General features: G+C 43.6%; 1 protein-coding gene across 1 annotated transcript in view; it reads left to right on the top strand.

Annotated features, from left to right (window-relative positions):
• RB1 (RB transcriptional corepressor 1) overlaps window positions 1-17,254 on the top strand; it is a 217,540-nt gene that overhangs the window by 166,701 nt on the left and 33,585 nt on the right. The gene's annotated exons all lie outside the window — the stretch shown is intronic.

The raw sequence follows: 17,254 nt of genomic DNA, 5'->3' as shown, positions 1-17,254 counted from the left end.
TGGCAGTGAGGGCAGGATGTGGGTGCCCGGAGCACCAGGCTGTAGCTCTTCGTGTGTGCATCAATTCCTTTGAGGTTGTTGCAGCACTTGCTTTGATGTGCAGTGTTGCCAGTGCTTTGCTGAAAGCAAAGTTCCCATGCAGGGGCCCAAAGATAAACTTTTAAAATTATTTTGGTCCAAATAATACTCCTGAGTAGCTAGGGAGCTCAGCAGTGGTTTCCTCCACACAGGTAAGCCAGTCTGACAGCAAACTGCTGCCAAAGGCATCCCTAATCCCTCACTTCCTACCTGCTCCAAGGAGGAAACTGGTCCCTTTTTTCATAGGATTAACTTTCAGTTACTTTGAACTGCCTGACACTGAATGCAAGGGGAAAACACTAAAACAGGAACAGGAGGAAAGAGGGGCAGCAGAGGAGGAGGAGGACAAAGGCTGTTTATAAAGCAATGAAGAGCTACATGTATGTGTAATTTGGCTGCTTCCATTTTTTCAGTCTCCAAATATTTTCTAAAATGCATGTCCTAAAAATCAGACCACTTGCAATTAAGTGAAAACATGCTCCAGACTCAGCTTGACTGCGTTTAAATTTTACATTTGATCACCTCATTCTGTAAAAAAAAATAGACAATGTTTTGTAATATTTTCCAGGAAAGCAGCCTGTCCCATAAGTAAACTAAAAAAGAAAGCTGAATGCTTTCCCTCCACGTGGAATCCACACAAAGGAAGGCTTCTGTCAGTGAAGATACTTTCATAGTGCTCTGAACTGTCTTGGAGAAAACAATCTACAAACTGAACATTATTGCTCCCAAACAAAAATAACTGCAGCTAGCTATTTTCAGCTGTGTATGAAATATGCAGAAAACAAATCATTGCTGGCCAGGTGAAAAAGTACTTGGCAAATCACTGGGAAAGTCACATTTTTCTTGGCTATGTAAGGGTTATGTTCAATTGCAAAGTCAATCTATTTCAATCGCTTTATGCTGGCTTTGATGTAAGCACAGAGTTTTATCATAAGTCTTCACTAAAGTTCATGTTCCAAATCCATATTTCAGTAACTAAGTGGAATACCTGCAAGTTGACCAAATGATGCCATGTGAACTCCTGCAGTGCTTGGTCCCATGCTGTTGAAGGAGAAGGGAATATGCTTGGTCCCATGCTATTGAAGGAAAATCAAATATTACCACTGGTTTACAATGGGAATAGAACCCAAATGGTAGCCTGTTCAGAGAGATAGTGGGCAAATAATTAGAAGGAAGGGGGCAAACTCTTTTTCTGTAGTTTTCATGTCAGGAGTAGACCTGTGCAGGGTGACTTGGAGCCTCTGATGAGAGAGTGCACACCTTAAATACTACAAGAGAATGGAAAAAAATTAGCCACAGTATATTCTCACTGATGTGTTTTTGTTTGTACCCATCCAATGCAACATATTAGGTAATTTTGCATCTAGAGGATATATGTATCTCACTTATGAGGCCACTTTTTTTTTGTATTGACCACACTCTAACTTTGTTAGCAATTGAATTAACTGTCAAACCCTTGTTTTAATAAACTCAATTTACTACTGGCTGAAGATATGGTTTTTATTGATTGAACAGCTACTCAGAGTGCAGGGGAAGAAAGAGCAAGAAACAGGTATTGCATTTTGTAAGTGGACCATCATTTCACAAGAGAGAAATGCCTCTGGAGGTGTGAGAGCATCCTGCTGCCTTCTTCACTTCACCAGCAAAATAGTGGGGAGCATCAGTTAAAATCTGGGTGCAAAGTATAAGATCTTTATTACTATTATTATTATTTACTTGCAAAAGGATTCAAGACAATCTTCATTAGGGATCCTTACACGCAGCTTTAGCAACGCTTGCATAAATGCTGTGTTCCCATTTACTACCATTTCTCCCTTTGGTATTCTTGCATGTCTCTACTCATGGAGCTGAAGACCAGGGTACTTTTCTGTGGAAGTACCATAGTAAAAAATGTAGTAAAGAAAAAGACACCATATTTACTCTGAAGAATAAAGCTCCTGACAGTTAAATTACTGGCAATGCCTCTAGTTCCCTTGAGGGACCACCTCCCTTAAATAATATTTTGATATTTTCCTTCAATGAGCTTGAAGGAGACATTAGAACAGGAAATTAAGTCATTAAGTGACTGGTACTCCTAAGTGACAGCAAAAGTTACCCCTTCATATGTATGTTTGCTTGTCATTCAGGGAAGCCCTGGTATTTCTAGAAAAAGATAATTTTTCAGTCCAAAGCTACACCAGAGACATAGAGAGATTTTCTAGAGCAATCTTACTGCAGCCTGAACCACACTCCAGTGAGATCCCACCTGCAGTATTGCATCCACCTCTGGGGTCCCCAGTGTAAGAAGGACATGGACATGTTGGAGAGAGTCCAAAGGAAGGCCACGAAGATGCTCAAAGGGCTGTAGCACCTCTTCTATGGAGATAGGCTGAGAGAGCTGGGTTTGTTTAGCCCGGAGAATAAAACGCTCAAGGGAGCCTCATGGCAGCTTCCAGTGCCTAAAGGGGCTACAAGAAATCTGGAAAGGGACTTTTTGTAAGAGTAAGTAGTGATAGGGCAAGGTGTAATGGGTTTAAACTGAAAGAGGGGAGAGTTAGGTTATATATGAGAAGAAATTTTTTATTATTAAGGTGGTGAAGCACTGGCACAGGTTGCCCAGAGAAGCTGTGGCTGCCCCATCCCTGGCAGTGTTCAAGACCAGGCTGGACACGGCTTTGAACAACCTGTTCTAGTGGAAGGTGTCCCTACCATGGCAGGTGGTTGAAACTAGATGATCCTTAAGGTCCTTTCCAACCCAAACCATTATTACATTCCGTGATACTACATTTTTTATTTTAAGCAATGCATTATCCCATTCATTTTCATGATATATCCTCTGCCTTTGTCAAATGCATCCTGTTACCATAGCTTATATTTTGCTTTAGTTCCTAAGAGTGTCTAAAGAAAGGGGTGCCCGTTTTTCTCCTCAGCATCTCCTTCTGAGGTGCACGTTCCTCTGTGCTACAACAGCATGTTGTGCTGGCAGCAGAGAAGGCACTGGACTTTTTCCCCCTGTTTAAGGGCTGTTGATGTTTCTCTTGGTCATTTGGGATGGGCATGATAGAAATTACCTGCTGCCCCTCCAGCTGATAGGAGAAATAAGATGCTTCTGAAATAACCAAGTAGTTGCACTCAGGAGTTGTCAGATGCTGTTTCAATAGTGACACCATCCCTGGGCTAATGTTTTGATTTCCTACATATCTGAGCCAAATGACAGCCTACTTAAAAGACAATGTGAATGAAGTGTAAATGCAGATTCCCTGAGAGAGTCCAGTGTTTTTCCAGGCCTTTCAGCTTTCTGGTGAGTGCCAACTGTGACCTGCCATGTGATATAACGCCCCCCATGTGGCTATGCAGTCCTGTGCCTCTGACATTGTTGTGCTGTGTATATACAGGAATCTTTCTGAACATCTGCAAAGACCAGCAATATAATTAATTGCACCTAGCTGATGTTATGTAGTTACATCTGTTTCTCCACCACTCAACAGCTTAAGGAAGCCAAAGAAATTAAATAGCATCCTTTGCCCCAAATTCCCTTTTCACCTTTCAGAAAAACTGGCCAGATTTCCACCACTGCTTCTCCTCATTTTGGTTGTACAGCTGAAAGGGTAAAGCTGCCTAACCTGGAGACTGAAACCTGGTCTCTCAAGTCACATTCCTGCTCACAGGAGCAAAATTTTAGCCTTTATTTCTGAACCTGAGAAATAAAGCTCTGGACCTTGTTCCACCACTCTCATTGCCTCACGTTGGTCTTAAATGCTCCGAGTAGCAGCTGGCAGGTTTGCTCACCATGTTTGCTGTCTGCATTTCCAGATGTTATGAGATGCTGGGCATGTTAACTGATGGATGATTCTGAGCAGCCATGGTAGATGCAACGGGATGATTCATTCAGAGTGGAACTGTGTTTTGTAATACACAATTTTTTGGGGAAAGAAATCCCTGAAGAGGGTTTCTGTTCTCCATGTAGTTTTCCCTTACATTATTGCCAGCTTTTAATTTTGGATGCAAGGGAGCCTCTGGCAGGGGAGCTGAAGGCCCCTTCTGAGGCCCAGACCAAAAACCACTCCACAGCAGAGAAATCCCTGTGCTTGGTTTCTCCTTGCAACCAGTCTCTCACCAGAGATTCAGGATGTTTAAGGGTGCTTTGCTCATTGCTGAAATATTGCTTGCATGCTTGTTGTGGTTTAAACCCAGTCAGGTAATTCGTTCGCTCACTCCCCCCCCTTTTCTTGCCCTCCCCCTGCTCTCGGAGGGACGGAGAGGAGAATCAAAAAGAATGCAACTCCCACGGGTTGAGATAAGAACAGTTTAGTAACTAAGGTATAACACAGATCACTGCTGCTACCACCAATGATAATAATGATAAAGGAAATAACAAGGGAAGAGAATACAGCATCTCACCACCAGCCGACCGATAACTCACCCCCCCAGCCCGACCAAGCTCTGAATACCTCCTCCAACCCTGCAGTCTCTCCCAGTTACCTCCTGGGCATGACGTGCTGTGGTATGGAATACCTCTTTGGTCAGTTTGGGTCAGGTGTCCTGTCTCTGCTTCCTCCTGGCTTCCCCTCCTCCCTGGCAGAGCATGAGGCTCACAAAGTCCTTGGCCAAACCAAGACATCCTTGTTATCAGCTCTGTTCCCGAGCTGAAAGTCAAAACACTGCACTGCACCAGCTACCAAGAAGGAGAAAAATGACTGCTACTGCTGAACCCAGGACAATGCTGCAATTTAATCTTTTTTTTCTTGGTTGGCTATGAGGACAAACAATCCAGAAAGAATGAGAAAGGTAATCCAGTTTAAGAGCCATCATACATCTTTGAAGGCCTTCATTACTGCAGATACAAGCAGTCTCTTCTGGTGGTCCCTCTTCACTAAAAGAGAAAATATTAAGCCCAGGTCAGGAATGTGAATATGCTCTAAAACCAGCCCCCTCAGATTCACTTTTTTTTTCTTTTCTTAATTTTGAATCTCGTTGACCTAACCGTTGAAGACATTGGAGCATGAGGACTTCCCTTTATAAAGCTGCTATCAGGCACACCTAGATCCTGCTGTGGTGGTGTGTGGAGGGAACAGCTCAGTGCTTCTACACCAGCCTCTCAGGCATACAGTCACTTGGGCAGTCTGTGGACCTGGGTAGGAGCACACTGTCTATCCATGTTGAAGGACCTTCCTATTTCCTGGGCATATTCCTACTACAACTGACTCCATGCCAGCACAAACCCAGCCTGTGCATCAGCCCTTCCTATAGCTTTGTGTTTTGGTTGCCACAGAAAGGAAAAGTAGTTGCAGAGACCAGGTGGGAAGGTGTCGTGGTTTAACTCAGCACCATGCAGCCATTCACACACCCGCCACTTTTCTCCCCTCTCTGGGCAGGACGGGGAGGAGAATCAGAAGAATATAAACCTCACAGGTTCAAATAAGAACAGTCCAATCTCTGAAGTATAATATAAAACTACTACTACTGATAATGATAATGATAATAATGATGCGGAAAATAACAGGGGGAGAGAATATAAAACTAAAAAGGAAAAGAAAACAACCCCGTAAGCACAAGTGATGCACAATACATTTTTTCACCACCCATTGACCAATACCCAGCCAACCTGAGCAGTGATCTTTCTTCTGAGTAACTCCTCTCAGTTTATATACTGGACATGACGTGCTGTGGTATGGAATACCCCTTTGGCTACTTTGGGTCAGGTGTCCTGTCTCTGCTTCCTCTTGGCTTCTCCTACCCTTCCTCACTGTCAGAGCATGAAACTGCAAGGTTGTTGCTCAGGGTAAGCATTACTTAGCAACAACTAAAACATCGGTGTGTTATCAGCATTGTTATCAGACTAAAGCCAAAACGCAGCACTGCACCAGTTACTAGGAAGGAGAAAAAAAACTGTTACAGCTGAAAGCAAGACAGAAGGACTGCTTCAGCAGGTCACCAAGATGCGTGACAAAAAGAGAGCACCCAAGTTATGTCTCTGGCCATGCCACCTTCACTGAGTTGTTAGCACCAGGTACAATTTGAGACTGGCCTCTTCCCAGTTCCTTTCCCTTCAAATTTCTGATTTCATTTAGGTAGTTATTTGCATGTGAGCTAGCTGGGCTGAACAGGTGAAACTTGCCTTGGAAGTGTAAGAGTGGGTGAGCAGATGGTCCAGTTGGAGAGGGTTTGAGAACATGTTGACCCATTCTCAGAAGAATGGGACATCCAAGCCAATGCTCAAAGACAAAGAAGCCAGCGTCCACCTGCAGACCCTTCTGCAGAGTCTCTCATTTTACCATTCACTTTCAGGACCACTGCAGCTCAAATAGCAACCTCTACTCTCCCAGGAAGAATCTATCTACATGCTTGCAAGGAGTAAGATGAACCAAAGGCCTACTGACACAAGCTGTGGTGCTTTTTCCTACATCCAGTCTAAAGCTTGCATGTCCTGCCTTTCTGGAGAGATCCTGCAGAGCAGACTCAAAATCAGCAAAGCTCAGCAGCACACAAGGACATGACATGGATAGCTTGGCAATGAGGAAAAGAATGTGTCCTTTGGGTTGTGCCATGGAAGGGGATAAAATGCCAGACTTTGTTTAGACACTAATTCCAGAGACACACTTTACACTGATAGGAGCCTTAAAGTGTTATTGTTGTCTGCCCCCAAATTATCTTTGCCTTCTGCAAGGTCATGAGCAAAAAGCAGACCTCAAAGCTACCACCCACCACAGAGCTTTCCCATGGCTTTAAGCTAAGGCAGCATTACAAATGCCCCTGGGTGGGCACTATTCATAACCCATAATCAACTACGCTATCAGGGCACCAATGTCCTGAGGCAAAGACAGGATCTAAAGAAGCCTTTCCAAACACCACTCCTCAAGTGAGACTTTTTCTCCTAAATAAGTCAGCAGTAAGTACCTTTAAATACCGCAGGATCTCTTCATAAAAGCCCTTAGGTAATTGTGTCCTCTTGAGTCATCTTCTACAGTAAGGCTGTACACACAGCTACTCATTCAACCAAACTAGTAAGACTGAGGCAGAAAAACTCACCTATGAAAGGGAGTTCCCAAACCAAAATACCCCTTCTTCCGTGTCCCCTCCTGGGCCAGTACACCTTGCTGATCCACCCCTACAGTTTGTACCTGTTCTAAGGACAGGGCCAATGGGAAGACATGGCTTTGGAGACAGTCCAAGACATGCTGACAGAGGGTTTGTACCTGGTCAGGAGAGAAGGTGCAAGGATAGCAGTCATTCTCTCACCCAGTGGGAAGCTCAGGAGGCTAAGGATACCCTGACATCTGCTGAGCTCCCCTGTCCCCCTCCCTACCGAAACAGGCATGTTTTAACTTTCTTACCTTGGCAGCCTAACGGGTGGGGAGCCAGAGGGAAAATTTTAAGTGAAGCATGACTAATACTGACTTTAAGGTGTGTGTAGCTGTGTGTTTCATAGGGAGCCAGGGTCACAGGATAAAGAGAAACCAACAGTCAGGGGAACAATGCCAAAGACTTTCTCAGAAAACAAGCAAAAAGGAACTTACTTACAAAACCTCTACCAGAAAGTTTTGGTGACACCTCCATTTCAGAGATTCATGTAGTTTGAAGTAGTATACCAGAAAGGAGCCTCAGAAATCACAGACGGGAATGCCCCGGTTGCTCAGGCTGTGCCTCACAGCTGGGCTTACTTCATGTTTCAAGGTGTTTAATTTCTGGCTTAATATCACCATTATCAGGTTATCACATGATGATATAATATACTTGCCTTCAGAGTCCCCATCCTGGTTCCTAATTTTTCAGTACATATTTAATAGGCTTGGATTTTATATTTAGCATCCAGTAATGAAGGGTAGCAGCAGAAAATTAAAATATCTCAACCATAAGTAAGAGGGTTAAGTATTTTCAGTCATGTAGTGCATTAAGAAAAAACGTGTATATATGTGTGTGTATATATATGAAGGTGCACACACACTCTCACATTCATTTATTCATTAATTTTTATATGTTTATATGCATATATATATTAACATACATCTTAATTTGCAAAGTCAATGAATACCTATTTGGTTATCAGTGCCAAACTTCTCAAAACTAATGTCTCATATAATCCTGTTCCATTAATATCCCAGTAACGGATTTTAAAAAAGAACACAATGGGACTAGCCAGCCATCCCTGCTCTACCATGAAATTGTAATGTAGATCTGAAGTATAAGAAAGTGTAACTTTAGTCCCTAAGTGTTACACTAAAGTTCATATCTGCTCGGATGAAACCTGATACAAAAAGGGACCCCAAATCTTTTTGTCCTACATCTTGCTAAATTTTGCTTAGCATCCTTATTACAAGACAATTTCTACTTTCAGTTTCATTGGGACTCCCACTTTGGCCTGAGGTGGTAGGTAAAACCTTTGACATGCTGTCTTTTTAAGACTTTGACAAGCTGTCTATTTTTCTCACGCGTCAAACCATGAGGAAAAGATTTCAGAAATCTCTACTGACAGCTGTGAATTCAAGACCAGACTTTTGGCCTGATGCTGGTATAGTGAAATGATGTTTCTTGCCCTGTAGTGTACAGACCAGTGGGACTCATAGATCCTTCTAAGAGACCTTCTAAGAAAAAAAATGTCAAATCTACTGTCAATCAGATTGGGTGGCTCACACCTCCAGAGGAAAGCAGAATGCCATCATGAAGCATCATACCCAAATGTGGCCATGTCTCTTCCCAAAATGTGAATGTCTTGTGTTCAGTGCACGCACTAGTAGCATGTATAACCAAGAAGCAGCAAGGCTGAACATCAGATTTGAAACATTCTGCGCAAGCTGCACTGGACAGTGCTGTACACTGCCTCGGTTCCTGAGTACTTCCATTTATATGGGGAAAAGAAAGAGACCTAGTAAAAATTCAAACCCTTCAGCACCAGAAGAAAGTAAAGTAAAATATTTAGGACTTTTATCCTGAAACCACTCTCTCCCATCAGAGGCAATGTTCCCAATTACAACTAATTTATCATTGTGGAAGGCATCAGGAGAATTCCAATTTTTAAAGTGGAATGAAGCGATGAAAATGTAATACCCAAAAATAAAGATGAAATAAAATTATAGTGAAGACTCATGAGAAATTGAAATTGATTTGAAGGCCAATATAATCTTCCTCCAGTAGAAGACAGTATTATATCTTCTTCCCATACACAAATGTATGAGAAGCAATCAAATTTTATTGTTCCAGAAAAGCTGTGCCATAAGCGGAGGTGGTAACAGAACACAGTCAGATTGTTCTGCTGCCCTGGGGACTTTTGCTCAAACACTGTGGGATTGCCTAGCTGCCTCTAGCAACTGTGGAAAAATATAAAATAAGATGCAAACTGCACTGATACTCTATTTTCAAAACCCAAGCAAGGTATTTAGTAAGAAACAACCAAAGGTTGTTAAAAATTATCTTAATTTCTATGGGAGGAGACAGGTGAAAAAGTAAATCTGAGCATGGGAAGAAGTGAGTATGAACACCATTAACTATAGGAAGGTCAAACTTGGAGTTGTGTCTTGGTATGGCCAGATGATTCCTGGACCAAGCAAGATTAATTAAAACTAATCAGATTATTCAGAACTCAACATTTTGTACTGTACTGTGATGTACAATTAACTTGCATGGGATGGGTGTGGAGGCCAAGTCTAAAGTTTGAACCAAGACCGTGAAGCGATCAGCAAGACTCTACCCAAAAGAAGAGGGATTTCCACCTTGTAAACTACACAAGGATAGAAATTATAAGTGAAAGGTTCGGATAAATATAAAGAAGTCACATAGGGAGGATGTGCTCTTGTGACTACATGGTCAGGTATAAAACTCCGGTGCAGGAGTCACCTCAATTAACCTTGGCTGGTGATGTGTTCCAAACAGGAGAGCTGTGAAGAAAGTTCCTGTATAATTTGCAGAAAACCCTCCAGCACATTAAACGTGGTGTTGTTTCTTCCTCTAAAATATAGCACATAATAAGGCAGGGATAATTTCCCACAGACTTGTGATACAAGAAACCAGCTCCAGTTCTTCAACATTTCCAGCTGTAAGAACCGCTCCACATTGGCTGTCTCCTTGCAGGTGGATTTTGCTCTGTCCTTGTGAAGGTCAATTCCTCCTTCCTCCACCCTCACACAGGTCTGCTGTCTGCCAGACACTGCTGCTCCACTGGCCGAGCCTCCCTGGCACTGTTGGCTGGCGCAGGTTTTCTGTGCAAACACTGTACAAAGGGACAGATATTAGGTCAGTGCTAGTGTCAGTCAAGAGAAGTCTTGAGCCTCCTTCTTGCAGGATGACTCACAGAGCAGGTGGAGATTACGGATGAGTGGCTTTAGTGATACTTCCTTTGCAGAGCCCTTGTCTAAATCAGCAAAGATTGCCATAAGAGGCAATACACCTTTTTGCTCTGATGATTGAAGAACCTAGCCATGGGATTCACTGAGCTTCAGACTCATGCATGTTAGATGAAGAAATCTGGGCATGTCCCTCTTTATTCTTCACATAATTAGCAGAAGGAGATGGGCATTTCCCAGCACTGGCTTATTCCACCCTAGCACAGGGTGTGTATGATTTGCCACAACTGAGTTTAGTGGCAGCTCAGGGTGATTAGCTCTATTCTTTTTTCTATTTTCTAGATGTTTACACTTGGGCATCTGAAATCTCTCAGTTCTCTCTCACGAATACCACAGGGACACAGCACTTGAAGAGATCTGGGAAATGGTTTTGTTGCTAGCATCATATGCCCATGTACTGATCAGAGGCACCTGGAAAGCAGTTTGACTACTATAGGAAAACATTTGTTTGATACTCCTTTTACAAGTTATGGTGCTTTGATGGCAAGAAACAATTATCCAGTTCCACTCTACATGTAGCTGTGAGTGCTTTGTTCATGCATTGACTCCTCTGTGCTTTGCACAGTTGTTTTTCTCCATCTGGAGATTATCTGCCAGATATATTATTGAAGGGAAACATTTTTGGTTCAGTTTTTGCTAGGTCACATGTCACATACTCTTCGAACAGTGTCTCCTCATCAACCTGGTCATTCTTCCCTGCATTCATCGGTTGCTGAGTGCATCCTCCTGGACACGTGTGTTCATGATAGTACACGCTGTTTCAGCTCAAGTGAAATAAAAATCAACAATGGCACATTTTCCTGCCTTTACTGGGATGAAGGATAAATTACTGGACTGACACATCTCCAAACGACTGGATTTTTTCATGATTACATAGTGTTCCCAGGGCTCATATTTGCCCTGTGGCTGACTCACATCCTTCTATCCACCCCCTCTTTTGTTTTTTCCACAAGAGGAGGGTCATGCATCTGTGCTTTATTGTGAGCCTTTATGGCAGTGCTTATGCTGATGAGGCTCTAGACCAGCTTGCACCCTGGAAAGAACTGCCTGGAGCCCTCCAAAATGGTGTTAAGAGTGAAATACAAGCCTTACAGAGAAGCAGATAATCAGTTTCTGGGCTTGGTCTGGCTCTCTTTTACCTAGCAATGTGGAGATAGACTCATAGAATCATAGAATAGTTAGGGTTGGAATAGTTAGGGTTGGAAAGGACCTCAAGATCATCTAGTGCCAACCCCCCTGACATGGGCAGGGACACCTCACACTAAACCATCTCACCCAAGGCTCTGTCCAACACCACCAGGGGTGGAGCATTCACAACCTCCCTGGGCAACCCATTCCAGTGCCTCACCACCCTCACAATACAGAACTTCTTCCTTATACCCAATCTAAACTTCCCCTGTTTGAGTTTTAACCCATTACCCCTTGTCTTGTCACTACAGTCCCTAATGAAAAGTCCCTCCCCAGCATCCCTATAGGCCCCCTTCAGTTACTGGAAGGCTGCTATGAGGTCTCCACGCAGCCTTCTCTTCTCCAGGATGAACAGCCCCAACTTTCTCAGCCTATCTTCATACGGGAGGTGCTCCAGTCCCCTGCTCATCCTCATGGCCCTCCTCTGGACTTGTTCCAACAGTTCCATGTCCTTTTTATGTAGAGGACACCAGAACTGCACACAACACTCCAGGTGAGGTCTCGCGAGAGCACAGTAGAGGGGCAGGATCACCTCCTTCAACCTGCTGGTCACACTCCTTTTGATGCAGCCCAGGATACGGTTGGCTTTCTGGGCTGCGAGCGCACACTGAAGCCGGCTCATGTTCATTTTCTCATTGACCTACACCTGCAAGTCCTTCTCCACAGGGCTGCTCTGAATCTCTGCTCTAAGAAGTGTATGCAGTCTTATGTTTTGCACTACTAAATTTGCTCCTGATTTCTGTTTCCCAGAGGATTTTTTTTATATTCTCTGTTGTGTGCCCACTTATTGTGATAGGATTGTCAATAAGAAGGTAAAAAGGGGTGAGTTTCAGGTCTGATTCTGGCAGACCCACACTATAAAGCTCCTGCCAGCTTCCAGCTCCTTCCTCCAGCACTACTTGCTGTGACTTTTCTTTAGAGAAGAATGAATGACTGCTAGTTTTTTGTTTGTCCTGTCTACCTACATCTCTTCTTCATCTTCTTAAGTAGAAATACGGACCAAGAGCTGGTCAGTAAGTACTCCCCAGCTTGAGAGAGATAGATACTGAAACATTTTGCTTGCCGGTGACATCAAAGGATGTGGATGTCATCACATCAACTGAAGGAGCCTGAAATGGGTTCAAGCAGAATAGGTCTATAAATTAGATGGCAAGAACCAGATTTGGGAAGACCAACATGATCAACACAGTTGAGGGGGAACTTCCTCACCTGCTGCACAAGCATGCACACAAGAGAAACAACATGAATTGGGAGAAGCAGGAGGTAATGGAAGAAAACAGAACATGCAAGGCAGGAAAAAAAAGTGGTGAGGAGAAGGGGAACTAGGAAACGAAACAAACAGAAACTTTTTAGAGGGATAACTTATCATAGCATGAGCCAGCTTGTGACACCAGACATGGACTTTTTCCATGGGACAGCTTTCTTTGGCTTTCCACATTTCTGTCAGATGAGAAACGGGTATCAGAAGCTCAGCTAATGACCTGTCCCAGGAGAGGAAGTGTGAAGGGTTGGCCAGGCAGACCCTGGTTCCTAGCTGCTACTGCTTGGAGCATGGGAGATCAAACCCTGGTTCCTAACTGCTGCTGCTGGGAGCATGGGAGACCCAAGGGTCAGAGCCTGGCCTCAATGAGGAGGATCAGGGAAAGGTGATGTTGATAGAATTATTACCTTGGTGAATATGATCTTTGCACCTTAATGCATGCTGAAAGATGTTCCCTAGTTCCAAGGGTATAGTTATAATTGCTTTCTGGTGTTAACTTCTGGCATCAGTTAAACTTACCACTTCTCCAGCCACAGAAAATTGGAGTAGAGGCACAGACCCAAGGAAAGAAAGAGTGGAGCAAAGGGGAAGAAAATACACACTGTGTGGAAATGAGAGCTAGAAAAAAATAGAAGAAACAGTGGAAAATGCAGAAAAGTATGAGCAAAAGAAAGGAAAGTGATGGAAGAGAGAGGAAAAGAGACACAAAATCTTACTGCTGAAGTTCAAGAAGGAAAGCTGTTCAAGGGCAGAGAGGAAAGACACAGCTGCAGCTAGAGAACCTGTATAGAAAAGTTTAATATACATCACCTTCACTATGACTGCTATATAAACCCAATACAACTTAGCACTTACATGATGCATTTTAGAAAAGTGGGGAGGGCAAAGGAGTCTGAGACACTAGTTTACAAGAGTATGCTAATATAGTAGCAAAGAAGAAGAGAGGTTAAGCATGCACACACCATCCATGTTGTACCACCTGGTCTCAGAGACCCTTGACTGTTCCCTGTACTGGTATAGATGTATAGGCAGTGACATCTGGGGAAGGTTTGGGTTGAGGTACTGATTACAATGGAGATGTCTATAATAAAGGCAGATGAAGCTGCTCTGGTGCACTGGGAGCCTATTTTGGACTGTCCCTGTTGCTATTTGCACTGAGCAAAATCTGCCACTTCTCCACTGTGTGATATTGAGCCACTGACTTAAACTTGTAGCATTTCAATTCCCCATAAATAAAATTTAACAAGTACTATGAACAACTGCATTACTTAAACCAGCAGCTGTAACAGTAATATCCCCTATTGTTAATCTGCAAGTGCAGTGAGCAGGCTTTTATCAGAATTTTGAGGATTTCAGCTGGAAGGAGGGACCTAAGAGTATGAATAATTTTGCCTTGTCACACCAATGTATAAAATCAGTGTAGCTCTACAGAGGTCAGTGAATTCTTCAGATTTCTACAGGTGGAGCTGAATACAAAATGTGAGCAGCCTTGCAGAATTGTGAATAAAACCAAAGGAAATCCTGCGCCAGCACTTAGTAATTTAACTAGACTTCATACTAATAACCACTGCATGCAGTCTGGCGTTTCTAAATATGATCTTTTAAATAAAGCAATGCAAGTACTTAAAATGCAACCATCACACAGCAGCAAAGTGAGTGAGCTCAAACAAGTAAATCCCTAGGTAGAGATGACATAAGCAGCATCTTTAAATGATAAACTTTCACCTTTCTGAGCTAATAAAGAAGAAGCCTACCTTCTTGCTAAAAATACACTGTACCAGCAAATTGCATACACTCAAAGTACACATTAAAATGCAGAGAGAACCCTCTGGGATCTGAGGACAAATATGGTCCTGTGCCAGAGCTGACTGATTTAAGACTGTTAAAAGGATGCTTTTAAACAATTAAAAAATATCTGCCAGTCTCTTGTGTCTCCCACTATGTTAGAACAATTCCATGGTAATGGGATGATGCTGGTGCACAGTGACATATGAGAGTAGAAGTCTGTGCTCTTACATTTCCAGTCTCCAGCACCCCAGAGGAAGGACAAGAAAAGCGGTGATTGCCGTCAGTCAGAGTCCTTGAACAGCACAAGGCCTGGAAATGTTAATATACCCAGAAAGATAAAAGTAACTGGAATTCACAGAAAGGACTCAAAAATCACTCCATGTTTCGAGAAGGTCTTTCAGGATGCCTGTCAGGGATGAGTGTCCCAGTCTCCAGGGACAGAGAGTCAGCATGCGTCAGCTTGGATTGATAAGCTCCTTTTTTCAGAAAATTATCCTAGGAAAGTTCTCAGTGAGCAAAGGCTCTCCAGGTCTACCCTGTAAAAACGGCCCTGCACAGCAGCAGGAAGGTGAGATGGTGTGATATTGTCCAGCAAAATCATTCAGAGCTGACCCTGGCAGTCTAATCCATGGCTGCCAGTTGCCATGGTGTTTGGACCCAGAATATCTATGTGAGGGTGCTGCAGGGATCCTGGAAAGCTCGGGTTTCCCTGTTGCCTGCTTTCATTTCCAAAAAGATAAACTCCCTGAAGGCTATGAGACTGGAGACCTTGCTGGTCTGTTTGGGCAAGAAGCCTTCGCAGCAACCAGCTGAGCGATGGGAAATTTTTTCTTCAGGATTCTAATGAACTCTGTCCAGTTGTGTATGGCCTTAGCCTTGCCTTAGATGGAAATGGAGCAGAATCAGTCCTTCTGCAGGAATGTCCGCCAGAGGCATGAATAAAATGACCTCCTACTTAGATGACAATCCCCTAGCCTGATGTGGCTTGCTTTTACTTCTTAGATAGATAGAAATTAATTCTCTGTGCCCTGTCCCTAGCCTTTCAGGGTTTGCAGCAGGGGCAAGGTGCAGAATCCATAGGACTTTGCCCATCAGAAGCAGCACAAATCTCCAGAGCTCCCCACTGATACCAGAAAGAAACCCTTCTGATGGCTTTGAAATCCCCAGCAAGCTGAGATGTGTCCATGGCTGAGGTCCCTCAGTTATCTTTTGGGAGCTGTTCATTGCTATCTCAGGGCTCCCAAAAAAACAGCAGCAGAACTGGACTGAACTTGGGGTCAGGCACAGGGGAAAGAGGCTGCACAGGCCAGTGAAACCCAGTTGTGAGGGTTATTGCATTAAGTATTAACCAGTTCTAAGGGCTATGGTGTCACTGCCTGTGACCTTGCTTATAGAGGAAATTAGGGTTAGCTGCATCAGCCATTGCCAGGTGGAGCCAGAGTGGGGGCTGTTGACGTGTTTCTGGGGGGAGAAGACATATTTTTCAACTTACTAATGATGGATTTTTAATAGGCCAGAAGCTGGGAAAGCATCCAGGTACAGAAAGTGTCTTCATCAGAAAATTAAGTGAATGGGAGCAGAAACACACTGTTGCTGTTCCTTTTCGGGTCATTTTGTTCTGGTGCTTTCAGCTGTATGCATAGAAACTCTTCAAGGAAGATATACAGCTTGAATTGTATGAGGCAATGAATTAATGGTTATCACAAACAGCTCCTGCCACTCACAGACTACAGCCCTGGAGGAGGAAGGAGCAGTAGCAGCATGTTAGGAAATGGATCTGAAGAAAAAATCCTCAGCTGCTCACAGGTCACTCCTGCTTTTAACCTGCTCACAATTTAAGGGTTTTGAAGGTACTCATGGGTGCTGCCCCACTGGAACCTCTTGTGAAAGATGATCCAGAGTCTGAGCCCACCTAATGGAGGTGCGGAGGGGTGAGGAGGCATCTGAGTGTCTGCTGCTGCTGGTAACTACATCCAGGAGCTTCCAGAGCTGCCCTAAGCAAAAGGACCCAGGGGATTTATTGATGGGATCCTCAGCAGCCCTTTTGAGGACAATGTTTTCCAGCCCTGACTGTAACACCAGCACCTTTGTTTTCTCCCCAGGAGTCTCAGCCCACTGTTTGTTGTTGTGTGTATTTTTACCCTGCTTCACTATAAAAACAAAGTTAAATGGCCATGTCATCAGCCTGTCATTTCCCTTCACTAACTTATGAGGGTACAAGACAGTTTTGACCACATTTGGCAATGGAGGTTGAAGGTTTTAAGAAAGAGGTCTTTATATTAAAAGGCATGTATATTTTAAAGTGGTGTTGGAGGGATGAGACCCCCACATTCATTGCCACAGAGAGCAAGAGTCTGCAGCAGAAGCTGAGCAGGCATTTGTCCTGCCAGCTGGACCATCAACATGCTGGCTGGTGTATTAAGGGACACAGAAGGGTGTGGGGCTTTTGCACTGGGAACAGGAGCAGGGTACAAGAATATGCCATGGGAAAAACAGATTCAGTGTTTATTCCTGTTACAAAACATCTTGTTTTCCCACAGTACGAGGAAAAGTGATTTCCTGGTAAAGAACTAATGGGTGGAAAGTCAGGATGTGTTCTGGCTTATTTGAAGTTGCCACTGGT

This window comes from Pezoporus occidentalis, unplaced genomic scaffold, assembly GCF_034315485.1.
Source record: "Pezoporus occidentalis ecotype Australia unplaced genomic scaffold, CSIRO_AGI_Poc_V1 ctg122, whole genome shotgun sequence".
NCBI classification, from domain to species: Eukaryota; Metazoa; Chordata; class Aves; order Psittaciformes; family Psittacidae; genus Pezoporus; species Pezoporus occidentalis.
The sequence above is the reverse complement of the archived record's forward strand: the minus strand, read 5'-3'. Positions and strand labels throughout refer to the sequence as shown.